The following is a 21,544-nucleotide window of genomic DNA, read 5'->3' as shown; positions in this document are numbered from 1 at the left end:
AGGACAGCACCGTTCAAGCCAGCTTCCAATGGCCAGGCGGAATGTGCGGTTCAAATTATAAAACAGGGCATGCTCCGGATTCAAGGACCCTCCCTTCAATGCCGCCTGTCGCACCTCCTGCTGGCCTATAGGTCCCGACCACATTCGCTGACGGGAGTCCCGCCCGCAGAACTACTCATGAAACGCACGCTTAAAACGTGGCTGTCCCTCATTCATCCAGCCATGATCGCAACTCAGTGGGGAAATGCATAGAAATCGATGACCCTGTATTTGTTCTCAATCATGCTTTGGGACCCAAGTGGCTTGAGGGTACTGTAATTGGCAAAGAGGGGAATAGGGTCATAGTGGTCAGCCTTAACAATGGGCAGATATGCCGCAAACATCTGGACCAAGTAAAGAAAAGGCTCAGCATGGACACTGAGGAACCTGAGGAAGATTATGAGATATCACCCACACCACTGCCAGTGAACGAGCAACAAGGACATTCACCAGTATGCACAGTCCCTGCGGTCAGCCCGGACAGGCCGGAATCACCTCAGGTGACAGAGACGCATGCCAAGGCCCAACCACCAGAGCCCCAACTGCGGCGCTCCATGAGAGAGCGTCGACTGCGTGAAAGACTCGATCTTTGACCCAAAGACATTGGGGGGAGGTGATATCATGTTTGTAACCTTCACATAACTGTAACCCTTATGTAACAACACTGTACACGGTATACACCTGAGTAATGCACACCTTGGCCATAGGGGGTGAACTTGTGGGAGGCACTCCTTACCTGGTCATCCAGGTATATAAAGGGATGTACCACGCAGGGTCAGCACTTCTTGGTCCTGGGAATAAAGGTACAGGTCACGTAGTGACTTTGTCTGCAGTACATGCCTCGTGTGATTCTATAGTAAGGTGTAAGGACACGACACTAAGCAAGTTCCGATCGCTGTTCGAACCAGGCATCGCGAAGTTCCAAGGAGCAAAAGTGCAGATCCATTTGATTCTGGGGGCGCGACCCATCCATCACAAGGCGAGAGCGATACCTTACATGATGATCGAGCTGGACAGGCTGCAACAAGAGGGCATCATTTCGCCGATCGAATTCAATGAGTGGGTCAGTCCGATTGTTCCAGTCCTCAAGGGAGATGGCACTGTCAAAATCTGTGGTGATTACAAAGTAACTATTAATCGTTTCTCACTGCATGATCAATACCCGCTACCAAAGGCAGACGATCTATTTGCGATGCTGGCGGGAGGGAAAACGTTCACGAAGCTGGACTTGACCTCGGCCTACATGACGCAGGAGCTGGAGGAATCTTTGAAAGGACTCACCTGCATCAACACGCACAAAGGTCTTTTCGTTTATAACAGATGCCTGTTTGGGATTCGATCAGCCGCTGCGATATTCCAGAGAAACATAGAAAGCTTGCTGAAGTCGGTCCTGCACACCGTGGTCTTCCAGGACGACATCTTGGTTACAGGTCGAGACACCGTCGAGCACCTGCTGAACCTGGAGGAGGTTCTTAGTCGGCTTAATCGTGTGGAGCTCAGGCTAAAATGCTCGAAGTGCATTTTCCTGGTGCATGAAGTGGAGTTCCTGGGGAGAAGGATCGCGGCGGATGGCATCAGATCCACCGATTCGAAGACGGAGGCAATCAAAAATGCACCAAGACCACAGAACGTTGCGGTCGTTTCTAGGACTCCTGAAATATTTTGGTAACTTCTTATCAGGTCTTCGCACATTGTTAGAACCCCTGCATTCTTTACTGCATAAAAGAGATGAATAGGTATGGGGTAAAAGCCAAGAAAATGCCTTTGGGAAAGCTAGGAAGCTGTTATGTTCAAACAAATTGTTTGTGTTGTATGATCCATGTAAACGTTTGGTATTAGCATGTGATGCGTCGTCGTATGGGATCGGGTATGTATTGCAACAAGCTAATGAATTTGGGAAATTGCAACCGGTTCCTTATGCATTCAGAAGTCTGTCTAAGCCGAGAGGGCCTACAGTATGATCAAAAAAGAAGCGTTAGAGTGTGTTTACGGGGTAAAGAAAATGCATCAATATCTGTTCGGGCTCAAATTTGAATTCGAAACTGACCATAAGCTGCTTATATCCCTTTTTTCTGAAAATAAAGGGATAAATACCAATGCATTGGCCCGCCTCTAGAGATGGGCGCTCACGTTGTCCGCATACAACTATGCCATCCGCCACAGGCCAGGCACAGAAAACTGTGCCAATGCTCTCAGTAGGCTGCCATTGCCTACCACAGGGGTGGAGATGGCACAACCTGCAGATTTAGTTATGGTAATGGTAGCATTCGAGAGTGAGCAATCACCTATTACCGCCCGACAGATTAGAACCTGGACGAGCCAGGAACCCTTACTGTCCTTAATAAAAAACTGTGTGCTTCACGGGAGTTGGTCGAGTGTCCTGTGAGAGATGCAGGAAGAAATAAAGCCGTACCAGCAGCGCAAAGATGAAATGTCTATACAGGCAGACTGCCTCCTATGGGTACTTGTGCCAAAAAAGGGCAGGGACACTTTCATTAGTGATCTCCACAGTACCCACCCAGGCATTGTAATGATGAAAGCGATAGCCAAATCCCACGTGTGGTGGCCCGAGTATCGATGCAGACTTAGAGTCCTGTATGCACAAATGTAATACATGTTCCCAATTAAGCAATGCACCCAGGGAGGGGCCACTAAGTTTATGGTCTTGGCCCTCCAAACCGTGGTCTAGGGTTCATGTCGACTATGCAGGCCCATTCTTGGGAAAAATGTTTTTAGTGGTTGTAGATGCGTACTCCAAGTGGATTGAATGTGTGATAATGTCGCCAAGCACGTCCGCTGCCACCATTGAAAGCCTACGGGCCATGTTTGCCACGCACGGCCCGCTTGATGTCCTTGTAAGTGACAATGGCCGTGCTTTACCAGTGCTGAATTCAAGGAATTCATGGCCCGCAATGGGGTCAAACATGTCACGTCTGCCCCATTTGAGCCAGCATCCAACAGTCAGGCAGAATGAGCAGTTCAAACAATCAAGCAGAGCTTGAAAAGGGTAACTGAAAGTATTGTGTTCCTAACATAGATGAGACTGCACACAAGGAGGCTAAAGTAACAGTGACCTCAGTCTTTAAAAAGACACTCCAGAGTGAGGAACAGGCCTTAGGGGCCGACTTATATACAGTGCTCCCAAGGGATGCTGGGATTCCTTGGGACTTCAGGGGAAGCGCTCCCTGGTGGCGGAACATGGGAGTGCATGCTTTACAGATACACAACATCACTCCCCACCAAAGTCAAAGTGAAAACTATTTACAAGGTGAGGCGGTCGGGAGCCTTTCTTTCCCTGGTAGACCGCCGCGGTACAAATGCCTGTTCTGGTGTGTTGGCTGTGCCCTCGCTGGGCTGGCGTGTTGTTGGCCTTGCAGGGCTGCTGGGTGAGCCTGGCCTTGCTGGGCTGTTGGGCGTGATGGGTTCGATTTCCTGGACCGGCGTGGTGTCGTTGATCCTTTGGGTGTGTGTTGTGGGCTCGAAAAAGGTGGTGTCTGCTGTGGGTTATTCAGGGCAGTCTGTGAACCGCAGCCTCGTTTGGTCCAGGTGCTTTCTGCAAATTTGTCCATTGTCTAGTTTGACTACAAACACCCTACTCCCTTCTTCAGCTATCACTGTGCCTGCGATCCACTTGGGACCATGTCCATACTTTAGCACATACACAGGGTCATTCAGATCAATTTCCCATGACACAGTGGCGCGACCATTGTTTACATTTTGTTGCTGCCGCCTGCTCTCTACCTGATCATGCAGGTTGGGGTGAGCCAGCGAGAGTCTGGTTTTAAGTGTCCTTTTCATGAGTAGCTCAGCCAGGGGCACCCCTGTGAGCAAGTGGGGTCTCGTGCGGTAGCTGAGCAGTACTCGGGACAGGCGGGTTTGGAGTGAGCCTTCTGTGACTCGTTTAAGGCTCTGCTCGATTGTTTGTACTGCCTGCTCTGCCTGCCCATTGGAGGCTGGTTTAAACGGGGCCAAGTTGACATGTTTGATCCCAATGCGGGTCATGAATTCTTTTAATTCGGCACTGGTGAAACATGGCCCGTTGTCACTGATCAGTATGTCAGGCAGGCCGTGAGTGGCAAACATGGCCCTCAGGCTTTCAATGGTGGCGGTGGCAGTGCTTGCTGATATTATTTCACGTTCAATACATTTCGAAAAAGCATCCACCACCACCAGGAACATTTTACCGAGAAACGGGACCGCATAGTCGACATGGATCCTCGACCATGGTCTGGAGGGCCAGGACCACAAACTTAGTGGTGCCTCTCTGGGCGCGTTGCTCAACTGAGCACACACACTGTATTGCCGTACACAGGACTCTAAGTCACAGACGATACCGGGCCACCACACGTGGGATCTGGCTATCGCTTTCATCATTACTATACCTGGGTGTGTGCTGTGGAGATCCAAGATGAACGTCTCCCTGTCCTTTTTGGGTAGCACTACGCGGTTACTCCACAACAGGCAGTCTGCCTGAATGGATAGCTCATCCTTTCGCCGCTGGAACGGCTTGATTAGCTCTTGCATTTCAACGGGGATGCTGGCCCAGCTCCCATGCAGTACACAGTTTTTTACTAGGGACAGCAGAGGATCTTGGCTGGTCCAAGTCCGAATCTGGCGGGCCGTGACTGGTGATTTTACATTTTCCAACGCTTCCATGACCATCAACAAGTCTGCGGGCTGCGCCACCATCAACAAGTTTGCAGGCTGCGACATTTCCACCCTCGTGGTGGGCAATGGTAGCCGACTGAGAGCATCCGCACAGTTCCCGGTGCCTTGTCTGTGGCAGATGGAATAGTTATACGCTGATAGCGCGAGTGCCCACCTTTGTATGCGGGCTGATGAATTAGTATTTATCCCCTTGTTTTCAGCGAACAGGGATGTGAGGGGCTTGTGATCGGTTTCCAGCTCAAATTTCAGGCCAAACAGGTACTGATGCATTTTCTTTACCCCGAACACACACGCTAATGCCTCTTTCTCAATCATGCTGTAGGCCCTCTCGGCCTTAGACATGCTCCTGGAAGCATAGGCGACAGGTTGCAACTTCCCCACAACGTTAGCTTGTTGTAATACACACCCGACTCCATACGACGACGCATCACATGTTAGCACAAGTCTTTGACATAGGTTTTACAATACAAGCAGCTTGTTGGAGCAGAAAATGTTTCTGGCTTTCTCAAAAGCAATTACTTGTTTTTTTTCCCCATTCCCAGTTCTCACCTTTACGTAATAACACATGTAAGGGCTCTAAGAGGGTGCTTAACCCCAGGTAGGAAGTTACCAAAATAGTTGAGGAATCCCAGGAATGACCGCAGCTCCGTATGTCATCCTGAAAAACCACCGTGCATGGTACCGACTTGAGTAGGCTCGCCATGTTTCTCTGCAGCTGACCGAATTCCAAATGGGCATCTGTTGTAGATGAACAGTCCCTTGTGCGTGTTGATGCAGGTGAGGTCCTTCGAAGACTCCTCCAGCTCCTGCATCATGTAGGCCAAAGTCAGGTCAAGCTTGGTGAACGTCTTGCCTCCTGCCAGCGTCGCAAATAGGTCGTCTGCCTTAGATAGCGGATATTGGTCCTGTAGCGAGAAACGATTAATAGTTACTTTATAATCGCCGCAAATCCTGACCGTGCCATCACTTTTGAGCACTGGAACAATCGGGCTGGCCCACTCGATGAATTCCACTGGAGAGATGATGCCCTCGCATTGTAGCCTGTCCAGCTCGATTTCCACTCTCTCCCTCATCATGTGAGGTACCGCTCGCGCCTTGTGGTGAATGGGTCGTGCCTCTGGGACCAAGTGGATCCGCACCTTCGCCCCGGAAAAGTTTCCAAAGACTGGCTCAAAAAGGGAAGGAAATTTGTTAAGAACCTGGGTACATGAGGCCTCATCGACATGTGATAGCGCTCGGATGTCATCCCAGTTCCAGCGGATTTTGCCCAGCCAGCTCCTTCCGAGCAGTGTGGGGCCATCGCCCGGGACAATCCAGAGTGGCAGTTCGTGCACCATGCCCTCGTAGGTGACCTTGACCATGGCGCTGCCCAGGACAGCGATAAGCTCTTTGATGTACATTCTCAGTTTCATGTGGATGGGGCCTGGGCTGGTCTGAGTGCCTTGTTGCAGCACAGTCTTTCAAATATCTTTTTGCTCATTATAGATTGACTAGCGCCAGTGTCCAGTTCCATGGCTACGGGTAAGCCATTCAATTTTACGTTTAACATTATAGGTAGACATTTCGTCGAAAATGCGAAAAGGCTGAATGGAAGCACCTCGTGTACTTCAGTATCTGCCTCCTCTCTCTGAGGCTCGAAATTGCTTTGATCCACCATGGACCGATCTTCCTCTGCCACATGGCGGTTAGCCAGCTCTTGCAAACAAACCTTTGAAGCGTCATGAATAGGCTGAATGGAAGCCTCCACAACGCCAGCAAGATATGAATTGCCTTGCATTCATCCTTTGTTGCGGACTCTGAGTCATCTGGGCCACCTGAGGCCTGCTGGCAGTTGCAGACTCGTGGGTTCTGCCATGTACATTTCTGCTCGCATACACAGTTCCAGTTAAGTTATGAACATTGCGAGCACTTGTGTGCTGAGAGATTTGTTTGGTGTTATCACTGGTGGACATAAACGCCTGTGCTATCGCAATGGCCTCACTGAGGTGTCTCTATGGTCAAAAGTTTTCGTAGGATTGTCTCGTAGCCAATGTCCAGTACAAAAAAGTCTTTGAGCATTTGCTCCAGGTAGCCATCAAACTCACATTGTCCTGCAAGTTGCCTTAGCTCGGCGACGTAGCTCGCCACTTCCTGACCTTCAGATCGCTGGCACATGTAGAACCGATACCTCGCCATCAGCAAGCTCTCCCTCGGGTTAAGATGCTCCCGAACCAGTGTACACAGCTTCTCATACGACTTATCTGTGGGTTTGACCGGAGGCAGAAGATTCTTCATGAGGCTGTAGGTCGGTGCCCCGCAGACTGTGAGGAGGACCGCTCTCCTTTTTGCAGCGCTTCCTTCTCCGTCCAGCTCGGTGGCTACAAAGTACTAGTCTAGCCGTTCGACATAGGCTTCCCAGTCCTCACCCTCCGAGAACTTCTCCAGGATGCCCACAGTTTGCTGCATCTTTGTGTTGGATTCATATACTCGTCACCAGTTATTGTGTTCCTAACACAAATGAGACTGCACACAGGGAGGTTAAAGTAACAGTGACCTCAGTCTTTAATAAGACATTCCAGAGTAAGGAACAGGCCTTAGAGGTCGGCTTATATACAGTGCTCCCAAGGGATGCTGGGATCCCTTGGGACTTCAGGGGATGCTCTCCCTGGTGGCAGAACATGAGAGTGCATGCTTTAAAGATACACAACAGAAGGCTCACTACAGACTCGCTTATCCCGAGTCCTGCTTAGTTACCACACAAGACCCCACTCGTTCACCGGGGTCCCTCCTGCTGAACTGCTCATGAAAAGCGCATTTAAGAGAAGGCTCTCGTTAGTCCACCCTGACCTACATGAACAGGGCGGCTTCAACAGAATACATATCATGATCGCGCAAATGTGTCACGTGAATTTGAAGTAAATGATCCTGTATTTGTTGAACTATGGACAAGGTCTCAAGTGGGTTGCAGGCACTGCTTTGGCCAAAGAGGGGAGTAGGGTGTTTGTGGTCAAACTCGCAAATGGACTCGCCTGCAGAAAACACTTGGACCAAACCAAACTGAGATTTACGGACTATCCAGAACAACCCACAATAGACTGTATCTTTTTTGACCCTCCAACACACACACAGCGGTTGACCACGAAGCAGAACCCATCACCCATAGCAGCTCAGCAAGAACATAAGAACATAAGAATTAGGAACAGGAGTAGGCCATCTAGCCCCTCGAGCCTGCTCCGCCATTTAACAAGATCATGGCTGATCTGGCCGTGGACTCAGCTCCACTTACCCGCCCGCTTCCCATAACCCTTAATTCCCTTATTGGTTAAAAATCTATCTTTCTGTGATTTGAATACATTCAATGAGCTAGCCTCAACTGCTTCCCTGGGCAGAGAATTCCACAGATTCACAACCCTCTGGGAGAAGAAATTCCTTCTCAACTCGCTTTTAAATTGGCTCCCCCGTATTTTGAGGCTGTGCCCCCTAGTTCTAGTCTCCCCGACCAGTGCAAACAACCTCTCTGCCTCTATCTTGTCTATCCCTTTCATTATTTTAAATGTTTCTATAAGATCACCCCTCATCCTTCTGAACTCCAACGAGTATAGACCCAGTCTACTCAATCTATCATCATAAGGTAAGCCCCTCATCTCCGGAATCAGCCTAGTGAATCGTCTCTGTACCCCCTCCAAGGCTAGTATATTCTTCCTTAAGTGAGGTGACTAAAACTGCACGCAGTACTCCAGGTGTGGCCTCACCAATATCCTGTACATTTGCAGCAGGACCTCCTTGTTTTTGTACTCCATCCCTCTCGCAATGAAGGCCAACATTCTATTCACCTTCCTGATTACCTGCTGCACTTGCAAACTAACTTTTTGGGATTCATGCACAAGGACCCCCAGGTCCCTCTGCACCGCAGCATGTTGTAATTTCTCCCCATTCAAATAATATTCCCTTTTACTGTTTTTTTCCCAAGGTGGATGACCTCACATTTTCCGACATTGTATTCCATCTGCCAAACCTTAGCCCATTCGCTTAACCTATCTAAATCTCTTTGCAGCCTCTCTGTGTCCTCTACACAACCCGCTTTCCCACTAATCTTTGTGTCATCTGCAAATTTTGTTACACTACACTCCGTCCCCTCTTCCAGGTCATCTATGTATATTGTAAACAGTTGTGGTCCCAGCACCGATCCCTGTGGCACACCACTAAGCACCGATTTCCAACCCGAAAAGAACCCATTTATCCCGACTCTCTGCTTTCTGTTCGCCAGCCAATTCTCTATCCATGCTAATACATTTCCTCTGACTCCGCGTACCTTTATCTTCTGCAGTAACCTTTTGTGTGGCACCTTATCGAATGCCTTTTGAAAATCTAAACACACCACATCCATCCGGACACCCCTATCCACCATGCTCGTTATATCCTCAAAGAATTCCAGTAAATCAGTCAAACATGATTTCCCCTTCATGAATCCATGTTGCGTCTGCTTGATTGCACTATTCCTATCCAGATGTCCCGCTATTTCTTCCTTAATGATAGCTTCAAGCATTTTCCCCACTATCGATGTTAAACTAACCGGCCTATAGTTACGTGCCTTTTGTCTGCCCCCTTTTTTAAACATTACATTAGCTGCTTTCCGATCCGCTGGTACCTCCCCAGAGTCCAGCGAATTTTGGTAGATTATAACAAATGCATCTGCTATAACTTCCACCCTGGGATACCCTGGGATGCATTTCATCAGGACCAGGGGACTTGCCTACCTTGAGTCCCATTAGCCTGTCCAGCACTACCCCCCTGATAGTAATTATCTCAAGGTCCTCCCTTCCCACATTCCCGTGACCAGCAATTTTTGGCATGGTTTTTGTGTCTTTCACTGTGAAGACTGAAGCAAAATAATTGTTCAAGGTCTCAGCCATTTCCACATTTCCCATTATTAAATCCCCCTTCTCATCTTCTAAAGGACCAACATTTACTTTAGTCACTCTTTTCCGTTTTATATATCGGTAAAAGCTTTTACTATCTTATGTTTTGCGCAATTTTACTTTCGTAATCTATCTTTCCTTTCTTTATCGCTTTCTTAGTCATTCTTTGCTGTCGTTTAAAATTTTCCCAATCTTCTAGTTTCCCACTAACCTTGGCCACCTTTTTAATTTGATACTCTCCTTTATTTCCTTGGTTATCCACGGTTGGTTATCCCTTCTCTTACCGCCCTTCCTTTTCACTGGAATATATTTTTGTTGAGCACTATGAAAGAGCTCCTTAAAAGTCCTCCACTGTTCCTCAATTGTGCCACCGTTTAGTCTGTGTTCCCAGTCTACTTTAGCCAACTCTGCCCTCATCCCACTGTAGTCCCCTTTGTTTAAGCATAGTACGCTCGTTTGAGATACTATTTCCTCACCCTCAATCTGTATTACAACTTCAACCATACTGTGATCACTCATTCTGAGAGGATCTTTTACTAGGAGATTGATTATTATTCTTGTCTCATTACACAGGACCAGATCTAAGATAGCTTGCTCCCTTGTAGGTTCTGTAACATACTGTTCTAAGAAACAATCCCATATGCATTCTATGAATTCCTCCTCCAGGCTACCCCGTGCGATTTGAGTTGACCAATCGATATGTAGGTTAAAATCCCCCATGATTACTGCCATTCCTTTTTCACATGCCTCCATTATTCCCTTGATTATTGCCCGCCCCACCGTGAAGTTATTATTTGGGGGCCTATAAACTACGCCCACCATTGACTTTTTCCCCTTACTATCTCTAATCTCCACCCACAATGATTCAACATTTTGTTCATTAGAGCCAATATCGTCTCTCACAACTGCCCTGATATCATCCTTTATTAACAGAGCTACCCCACCTCCTTTCCCTTTTTGTCTATCTTTCCGAATTGTCAGATACCCCTGTATGTTTAATTCCCAGTCTTGGCCACCCTGCAACCACGTTTCTGTAATGGCCACCAAATCATACCCATTTGTAATGATTTGTGCCGTCAACTCATTTACTTTATTTCGAATGCTGCGTGCGTTTAGGTAGAGTGTTTTAATACTAGTTTTTAAACCATGATTTTTAGTTTTGACCCCTCCTGCAGCCCCTTTATATTCATACGTATTGTCCCTTCCTATCTCCTTGTGGTTTACACTTACCCCAGTGTTACTCTGCTCTGTTGCCTCCTGCCTTTTGCATTCTTTCTTGGGGTCCTGTTCATCTGAGCTCTCACCCATTCTAACTAGCTCAGAGCCCTCTCCTGGGTTCCGAATACTCCTCGCATTGAGGCACCAAGCTTTCAGGCTTGCCTTTTTATTACACTTTGACCCTTTAGAATTTTGCTGTTCAGTGGCCCTTTTTGTTTTTTGCCTTGGGTTTCTCTGCCCTCCACTTTTACTCATCTCCTTTCTGTGTTTTGCTTCTGTCTCCATTTTGTTTCCCTCTGTCTCCCTGCATTGGTTCCCATCCCCCTGCCATATTAGTTTAACTCCTCCCCAACAGCACTAACAAACACTTCCCCTCGGACATCGGTTCCGGTCCTGCCCAGGTGCAGACCATCCAGTTTGTACTGGTCCCACCTCCCCCAGAACCGGTTCCAATGCCCCAGGAATTTGAATCCCTCCCTGCTGCACCACTGCTCAAGCCACGTAGTCATCTGAGCTATCCTGCGATTCCTACTCTGACTAGCACGTGGCACTGGTAGCAATCCAGAGATTACTGCTTTTGAGGTCCTATGTTTTAACTTAGCTTCTAGCTCCTTAAATTCGTCTCGTAGGACCTCATCTCTTTTTTTTACCTATATCGTTGGTACCAATGTGCACCACGACAACTGGCTGTTCACCCTCCCTTTTCAGAATGTCCTGCACCTGCTCCGAGACATCCTTGACCCTTGCACCAGGGAGGCAACATACCATCCTGGAGTCTCAGTTGCGGTCGCAGAAACGCCTATCTATTCCCCTTACAATTGAATCCCCTATCACTATTGCTCTCCCGGTCTTTTTCCTGCCCTCCTGTGCAGCAGAGCCAGCCACGGTGCCATGAGCTTGGCTGCTGCTGCCCTCCCATGATGAGTCATCCCCCTCAACAGTACTCAAAGCGGTGTGTCTGTTTTGCAGGGGGATGACCGCAGGGGACCCCTGCACTACCTTTCTTGCACTGCTCTTCCTGCTGGTCTTCCATTCCCTTTCTGGCTGTGGACCCTTTACCTGCAGTAAGACCAACTCGCTGCACGTGCTACTCACGTCATTCTCAGCATCGTGGATGCTCCAGAGTGAATCCACCCTCAGCTCCAATTCCCAATGCGGACAGTCAGGAGCTGGAGGTGGATACACTTCCCGCACACGTAGTCGTCAGGGACACCGGAAGTGTCTCTGAGTTCCCACATGGTACAGGAGGAGCATATCACGTGTCCGAGCTCTCCTGCCATGACTTAACCCTTAGATACACTTAAATTGGCAACAATGCTACAAGTTACTCACATATAGAAGAGAAAAAAGAAAAACTACTCACCAATCACCAGCCAATCACTTACCCCCTTGGCTGTGACGTCATCTTTCTATTTCTTTCTCCTTCTTTGTTGCCTTCCCCCTGTAGCTGCACAAGCCACACCTCTCTGATCCCCGGAACTCCCGCCTCTCACCAAACTCGCGCTGCTCCTGGTCTCACTGGCCTTTTGTAGGTCTCTCCGATCCCCGGAACTCCCGTCTCTCGCCGAACTCGTGCTGCTCCTGGTCTCACTGGCCTTTTGTAGGCCTCTCCGATCCCCGGAACTCCCGCCTCTCGCTGAACTCGCGCTGCTCCTGGTTTCACTGGCCTTTTGTAGGCCTCTCCGATTCCCGGAACTCCCGCCTCTCGTCGAACTCGCGCTGCTCCTGGTCTCACTGGCCTTTTGTAGGCCTCTCCGATCCCTGGAACTCCCGCCTCTCGCCGAACTCGCGCAAGGCTCACCACCCCCAGCAGTCCAGCAAGGCCAGCTGCGCAGCAGCCTAGCGAAGGCCCAACAAATGACTCACCAACACCAGCATTTGCACCGAGATGATCAGCCAGGGAAAGGAAGGCCCCAGATCGACTCACATTGTAAATAGTTACACTAGTGACTTTGTGGGGGAGTGTTATTATGTATGCAAACCTGTAATTACCATGTCTAACCGTAGAGGACTTATCCCCTGCGATCCCACAATCCCTTGGGAGTACCTGTATATAAGGAGGCCTCTCAGGCTGGAGAGGCACTCTGAGATTTGCAATAAAGGACTACAGTCACATTTACTTTGAACTTGCAGTATCTAGTCTGACTCTTTATCCAAGATATAACAATCCAAAACTCGGGTGCCCGTGTCCTAACTCGCACCAAGTCCCGCTCACCCATCACCCCTGTGCTCGCTGACCTACATTTGTTCCCGGTTAAGTAATGCCTCGATTTCAAAATTCTCATCCTTGTTTTCAATTCCCTCCATGTTCTCGCCCCATCCTATCTCTGTTATCTCTTCCAGCCCCACAAACCCCCGAGATGTCTGCGCTCTTCTAATTCTGCTATCTTGAGCATCCCTGATTATAATCGCTCAACCATTGGTGGCCCTGCCTTCTGCTGCCGAGGCCCTAAGCTCTGGAATTCTCCTCTCTACCTCTCTTTCCTCCTTCAAGATGCTCCTTAACACTTACCTCTTTGACCAAGCTTTTGGTCACCTGCCCTAATTTCTCATTATGTGTCTCGGTGTAAAATTTTTCATCTCATAATACTCCTGTGAAGGGCCTTGGGATGTTAAAGGTGCTATATAAATACAAATTATTGTTATTGGGTTTCATCTCCTTCAACAGACAATTTTGTCTCTAAGGATGCTGATTTTTTTGTGAGAATGGGCCACAAAAAAGCTAAAGCCAGAAATGTTATTTCTGCTTCCTCCTGCGTGGTTGTACATGATTTCTTCTCCCACTTTAACTCACATTCATTGAGTTCAGAGAGTGGGGGATGACCTGTTCCCAGATAACTACAGATACTATGATTGAACCCATCACCAGGAAACGTACAAGAGTGGTAAGTTTTGCCTCACCATCTGACTTTTCTTCTCTTCATCTGGAAAAATGCCTTGCCCCTCCCAGTGGGCTCTGTTGAGATTCGAGACATGGCCAGTAGAAATTTCTCATTGCTAGCCTCGTTTTACAGACAGGAAACAGAGGCAAAAATGACCAATTTCACCCTGGGTTCCAAGATCGCTTGAAAAACATCTTACGTTATATTAGCCTTGGACGTTTGTCAGGCGTCTGGTGCGGCCGCCTAAAATGGGCGATAAGCCCCTTGCCATGCTGATGAGGGACCAACCCCTGTTTTTGCACCCTTCAGGGATATTGAACAGCTCCAAGTAGAGCAGGAGCCAGGCCTGCTCCGGTGTAGCCATGGATGTGGTCTAGAAACCGACCGCCACTAAGAAAGTAAGTAAAAATTGTATTTTTTTTAATGTGGAGGCAGTAGGAGCCGTTGTGCTCCTCTCAGCTCCACAGCTTTCCTGTCAATTGTTGCCCTCCCACTGTCCTTCTCACTGGCCCCCCTCCCCAACCCCCGTCATCCGGGACTTACCACGTTTTTTTATTACTGCCAATATGATGATATAATTTGTGTCCTAGGTTTACATTGGGCTGAAAGTGCTACCAACAACCACATTTGAATACTGTGAAATTAATTTTCCAAAATCATTTTATAATTTGCAAATCAAATCAGAGATTGAATTTATTTAGATTTCACTGTTGATGTTTCACACTGAACCTGGCATGCAGACGAAAAGTTATAATATTATATTACAGCTTTATCAGGCACTAGCAGCCTTCAGAAAGGAGATCACATTTCCATTTATGGGATCATTACAAATGTTAGCTGATGGACATCAGTGATAAACAACTACTTGCAGTGAGCAATGATGCACGTACCATAGTGCATTGTCGGTCAGACACAGTAGCTTATCTTTATCCAGAACTTGCTCTGCCTTTTAGGAAATAAATATGCTCAATGCTTCCAATTAGAAGCCAAAGCAAACATATTGGTCTTGGACTTTGTCCCTGGTGAAATGACAAACAAAGGAGAGAGCTGTGTCGTATACACACCATCAGGTATTGTAGCTCACAGAGGCTTCTGTGAATCACAAGAACTCTAGAACTATTTTTAACAATATAACTTTCCCCTATACATTCCCCTTTCCTCCTTCAGTGCCCCTTCAACATCACACATCATCCTCCTTTTGTAGGCAGAGTAAAACAATCTGAGCCAGGCTTCTCTCTGATTACCATGATTTTATTTTAGCAGGTTGAGTGATTTAAGGTAAAGAAAGTAGGCAATATCACTCAATGTTGTCTTCTCCTGACCCACCTCCCCTTGAGGGAAAACCTCAGTTTTTTAGGTCCAGATGAAAACCGATGACGTTTACTCAACTAGCTGGATTCAATTAGCAGGTATTCCTGAGTTCTATGGCCTTCTGATGGGAAGCTATGCATTGCTGCAATTGTTTACTTCAGATTTCCATGCTCAGCAATTTCTTTTGCCTTTCACCTGAATCATTAATCTGTGCATAAAGGAGTTGAGAGGCACATGAGGGCAGTCCTATGGCCATGCTGCTCTCTGTTTGGATTGAGAGAAGTGCAATTCTCCTCAGAGGCTGAACTTACATCTTCTTCTTTGCTTTTTCACTATGGGCGAGGATGCATATGTGAGGATTTTTACATGGATGGAGTTGTTCATACCTCTGGGATGATGGCATATCAGCATTGCTCAGAGTGCAAACATACTGGCATCAATGTATAACTGCAGGTCGATGACCTTTGATCAGAACTAATGAAGGGTCAATGACCTGAAACGAGGCCCAGCAGGTAAGTTTATCTGCTCTTCCGGGCCTCACAAGAAAACCTTGGGCCTCCTTTGATTGTGGCCAGACCACTCCCCCCACCCCTGATTGCAGCCCCGTTCACAACACCCCACCTCCAAATCGCGGCCCCTAACCCCAATAACTGCTGGGCATCATCCCTATATTGCCATGGACTCCATATCCCCAGCCTTGTTGGGTTCTTCAACTGATTATGGCCTCCTTTACACCCTCCCCGGAAATATCGGGCCCAAAGACTCTGTTCCTTTTCCAATTGGCGTGGGAAAGCAGTGCGTCTGGAGGATGGACTAATGGCGGGTGTGGTTAGAGGCCTCCAGGAATATATCCAACCAGAACTGGCAACTCTACTGACACAGGGGAGGGCCTATGAAAGGCCCAGCCCATTTCAATGGCCGCGCCTCATTAACATAGATGCAGTGAGGTGTCCACCTGGAGCGATCAGCCATGATATTAAATGGCGGAGTAGGCTCGAGGGGCCAGGTGGCCTACTCCTGCTCCTATTTCTTATGTTCTTTTGTTCTTATGATCGGCTAGAGGCGGCTCGCTAGGGCTTGACCAGTGAAAATCAGCTCTTGGGTAAGTTTCTGGGGGATGTTTGAGTGGGTTTCGCCTAACATGCAAGGGAAGGAGTCCAGCCTGGCAGATTTTTAAAATTAATTCCTGGGATGTGGGCATCACTGGCAAGGTCAGCATTTATTGCCCATCCCTAATTGCCCGTGAGAAGATGGTGGTGAGCCGCATTCTTGAACCTCTGCAGTCCTTGTGGTTAAGGTATTCCCACAGTGCTTTTAGGGAGGGAGTTTCAGGATTTTGACCCAGCGACAATGAAGGAACGGCGATATATTTCCAAGTCAGGATGGTGTGTAACTTGGAGGGGAAGTTGCAGTTGATGGTATTCCCTTGTGCCTGTTGTCCTTCTCCTTCTAGGTGGTAAAGGTCGCGGATTTGGGAGATGCTGCCGAAGAAGCCTTGGTGAGTTGTTACAGTGCATCTTGTAGATGGTACACACACTACTTTATCAATGACCTTCCCTCCATCATAAGATCAGAACTGGGGATGTTTGCTGATGATTGCACAGTGTGCCATTCGCAACTCCTCAGATAATGAAGCATACAAGAGCTGGACGACATCCAGGCTTGGGCTAATAAATGGCAAGTAACATTCACGCCACACAAGTGCCAGGCAGTGACCACCTCCAACAAGCAAGAGGCTAACCACTGCCCCCTGACATTCAATGGTATTACCATCACTGAATCCCCCACTATCAACATCCTGGGGGTCACCATTGACCAGAAACTTAACTGGACTAGCCACATAAATACTGTAGCAACAAGAGCAGGTCAGAGGATGGGTTTACTGCACCGGTGATGGAGGGAGTGAATGTTTAAGGTGGTGCATGGGTTGCCAATCAAGCTGGCTGCTTTGTCCTGGATAGTATCAAGCTTCTTGAGTGTTGTTGGAGCTGCACTCATCCAGGCAAGTGGAGAGTATTCCATCACACTCCTGACTTGTGACTTGTAGATGGTGGAAAGGCTTTGGGGAGTCGGGAGGTGAGACACTTGCCGCAGTAAACCCATTGGAGATGATCATTGCCTGACATTTGTGTGGAGTGAACGTTACTTGCCACTTATCAGCCCAAGCCTGGTTGTCGTCCAAGTCTTGCTGCTTGTGGGCATGGATGCTTCATTATCTGAGGAGTTGCGAATGGCACATTGTGCAATCATCAGCAAACATCCCCAGTTCTGACCTTATGATGGAGGGAAGGTCATTGATGAAGTAGTTGAAGATGATCAGGTCCAGGACACTACGCTGAGGAACTCCTGCAGTAATGTCCTGGGGCTGGCATGATTGACCTCCAACAACCACAACCATCTTCCTTTGTGCTAGGTATGACTCCAGCTAGTCAAGAGTTTCCCCCCTGATTCCCATTGACTTCAATTTTACTAGGGCTCCTTGATGCTACACTTGGTCAAATGCTGCCTTGATGTCAAGTGCAGTCACACTCACCTCATCTCTGGAATTCAGCTCTTTTGTCCATGTTTGGATCAAGGCTGTAATGAGGTCTGCAGCCTAGTGGTCCTGGCGAAACCCAAACTGAACATCGCGAAGCAGGTTATTGGTGAGTAAGTGTCGCTTGACAACACTGTCGACGACATCTTCCATCACTTTGCTGATGATTGAGAGTAGACTGGTGGGGCGGTAATTGGCTGGATTTGATTTGTCCAGCTTTTATTAACAGGACATACCTGGGCAGTTTTCCACATTGTTGGATAGATGCCAGCGTTGTAGCTGTACTGGAACAGCGTGGCTAGAGGCGTGGCTAATTCTGGAGTACATGTCTTCAGCACGACAGCTGGGATGTTGTCAGGGCCTACAACCTTTATTGTCGCCAGTGCACTCAGCCATTTCTTGATATCACATGGAGTGAATCGAATTAGCTGAAGACTGGCTTCTGTGAGGGTGGGGGCCTCAGGAGGAGGCCAATATGGATCATCCACTCAGCACTTCTGGCTGAAGATGGTTTCAAATGCTTCAGCCTTGTCTTTTGCACTCATGTGTTGGGCTCCCCCATCATTGAGGATGAGGATATTCATGGAGCCTCCAATTCCCGTTAGTTGTTTAATGGTCCACCACCATTCATGACTGGATGTGGCAGGAATGCAGAGCTTTGATATGATCCATTGATTGTGGGAATGCTTAGCTCTCTTTATAGCATGCTGCTTCCTCTTTTAGCATCCATGTAGTCCAGTGTTGCTGCTTCCCCAGGTTGGTACCACATTTTTAGGTACACCTGGTGCTTCTCCTGGCATGCTCTTCTGCACTCCTCATTAAACCAGGTTGGTCCCCTGGCTTAAAGGTAATGGTAGAGTGAGGGATATGCCAGGCCATGAGGTTACAGATTGTGGTGGAATATAATTCTGCTGCTGCTGATGGCCCACAGTGCATCATGGATGCTCAGTTTTGAGCTGCTAGATCTGTTCTGAATCTATCCCATTTAGCATAGTGGTAATGTCACACAACACGATGGAGGGTGTCCCCAGTGTGAAAACGGGACTTGGTCTCCACAAGGACTGTGCGCTGGTCACTGCTACCAATACTGTCATGGACAGATGCATTTGCGACAGGTTGATTGGTGATTGGAGCTAAATTACAGGACAAATGGGAATCTGTTCAACCTCCGCTGCCTCCAGGCCAGATCCAAGGTCTGTTATCTCTGTTATCGAATTATGTCTGCGCAGACTCGGAGGCCGAACTCCAAGCCATCGTCAACACCTTCACCGAGGCGTACAAGATCATGGTACTTACACTAAACATCCATAAGTCAAAGGTCCTCAACCAACCTGCCCTGCCACACAGCACTGCCGCCCGGTTATTAAATTCCACGACTTAGCCTTGGACAACGTGGAACATTTTCCATACCTCGAGAGCCTACTGTCAACAAAGTCAGACATTGATGACAAGGTCCAACAGTGCCTTCAGTGTGCCAGTGAAGCCTTCAATCGCCTGAGGAAGAGAGTGTTTGAAGATCAGGACCTCAAACCCGTCGCCAAGCTCATGATCTACAGATGATGATCTACTCGATCTATCCGCCCTCCTATATAGCTCAGAGGCATGGACTATGTACAGCGGGCACCTTAAAACACTGGAGAAGTACCATCAATGTTGCTTCCGCAAGATCCTGCAAATCCATTGGCAGGATAGGCGCACCAACGTCAGTGTTCTCACTCAGGCCAACATCACCAGCATCGAACCATTGACCACACTCGATCAGTTCCGCTGGATGGGCCACATCATCTGCATGCCTGACACAAGACTCCCAAAACAAGCGCTCTACTCGGAGCTTTGACGCGACAAGTGAGAAGAGGAAACACTTCAAGGACACCATCAAAGCCTCCTTGATAAAGTGCGCCATCCCCATCGACACCTGGGAATCCCTGGCCCGTGACTGCCCAAAGTGGAGTGAAAGCATCCGGGAAGGCGCTGAACACCTCGAATCTCTTCGCCAAGAGCAAGCTGAAGCCAAGCGTCGACAGCGGGAGGAGCGCGCAACACAGGCAGTCCAACCTCCCGTTCCTCCAACCGTCTTCTGCCCCACCTGTGACAGAGACTGTAGGTCACACATTGGACTCACCAGTCGCCCGAGAACTCATTTTTAGTGTGGAAGCAAGTCATCCTCGACCCCGAGGGACTGCCTAAGAAGGAGATGAGGATGAGATCAAGTAGTTTTTTTCCCTTGAGTTGATTCTCTCACCACCTGCCGCAGGGACTAAGGACATTAGTGAACCAGGTGTTTTTTTTACGGCAATCCGATAGTTTCATGGTCATCATTACTGATACTAGCTTTTTATTCCAGATTTAGTTAATTCAATTTAAATTCCCCAGCTGCCATGGTGGGATTTGAACTCACATGTCTGGATCATTAGTACAGGCCTTTAGATTACTAATCCAGTAACATAACCGCTATACTACTGTTCCCATGACCCAAACTAGTTTTGTGGGGACTTTAGGAGCTATTAAAATAACTATTACACTGACCTGTAAGGGCCGCTGCCTCATCTCAGCCAAGTTTTACTGAGCAGATGTCCACAGCGAACACTCTACCCAGTGACACTGAACCTTTAAGGATGCTGAGAAGATGTGAAAGGTCGTGTCCTCTCTGCTCCAATGACTCCGACAACATACTGAGGCCTCAAACTTCTGATCTGCAAAATGGGGGTGGGGGGAGATGTTAAGCCCAGAGTTTCATTTTAATTTGCTGTTCTTTACCAATTGGATTTGTTTTCTCCCTTTCTTTTTTGACTTATTTTCTTCCTTCATCTCTTCTTCTCCTGAAGGAATTGTCTGCTCACAAATCACCAGTCACTCTGTGCTGCCTCACCTGAGTGGCTGTTCTTCATGTGTGAGCTTAGACACTGAGTGTTTGCAGGCTATTCAACCACAGGAGCCATCATAGTTCAGCTGGATCTGATTTCACCCAACGTCAACACACATGCAATTCCAGCAATGGTGCCCAGGATAGAGATCAAGAACAGGATCCCTGGCTAATCTTCACCTCCCTAATCCGGCGGAGGGGCAACAGTATGCTACTGGCACCCTAGGTGAGATTAGCTAACTGGTAATGGCTAGTCTGTGAGGCTCATTTACATGTTTGCTTTATAAACTGAGCCATAGGGGCACGTACTGCTCTTTATAAATCCTACTAATCTTGTCTCAATAGGCAACTGACTTGCTTCCAACAGCACTTTATAAATACTTTTACGAGGTGTATGAGGGAAACCTTGCTCTCTGACTGTAATGTCTGCAAGCTTGTAATGTTTGTAGCTCCACACTGTGGATGTGGACGCATTGTGTACTGCAACTGCAGAGTTAAGAATTAAACAGAACCAGGCAGATTCCGGAGGCTTCCGAGAGAGCTGCCTGCCATGTTAGGAGCTGTGTGTGCTGTGCTCTGTGAATATATCACACTGACCCTGTGACTTTCCCACTCTTTGGGGAAGCTCTTAGCCTCCACACTGCCCCTGAGACCGGACACTTTCCATTCAGGGGTGTTGTGTATGTGAATCCACATTACACAGCTCCATGCTACAATGTGTCAGAGCACTTCTGCTGCTGACTGCCACAGGTTCAGCCACACATTATAGTTTAAATCTGAACTTTCAAATATTGGCACCAAGATAATTGAAGCACTTCCAAAGGAAGTGGAACTGACAGCTAAACATGTTGTGTTCTCAGCTTGGCTGTTTTCAAGGACAGGCTGAATTTGACATAACTCCCATGATTGTAAAAAATTACATCACCTTAGTTGGCAGCATAAGGAGGTCATTGGTACCAGGGTACGGATGACTCCTTCACAGCAGTATATGTGGTGACCAACAATACATCCTCTATTAATCTTGCAGAGATAAAGCCCTCACCATTCCTGCCATTCAGATAAATCAGGTAACCAATCAACATAAAAAGCCATTTGAATGAATCAGCCACGCCTGGCTTGTCTTTAAATG

This window comes from Pristiophorus japonicus, chromosome 7 (assembly GCF_044704955.1).
Source record: "Pristiophorus japonicus isolate sPriJap1 chromosome 7, sPriJap1.hap1, whole genome shotgun sequence".
Classification (NCBI taxonomy): Eukaryota; Metazoa; Chordata; class Chondrichthyes; family Pristiophoridae; genus Pristiophorus; species Pristiophorus japonicus.
This window is presented reverse-complemented; position numbering follows the sequence as displayed.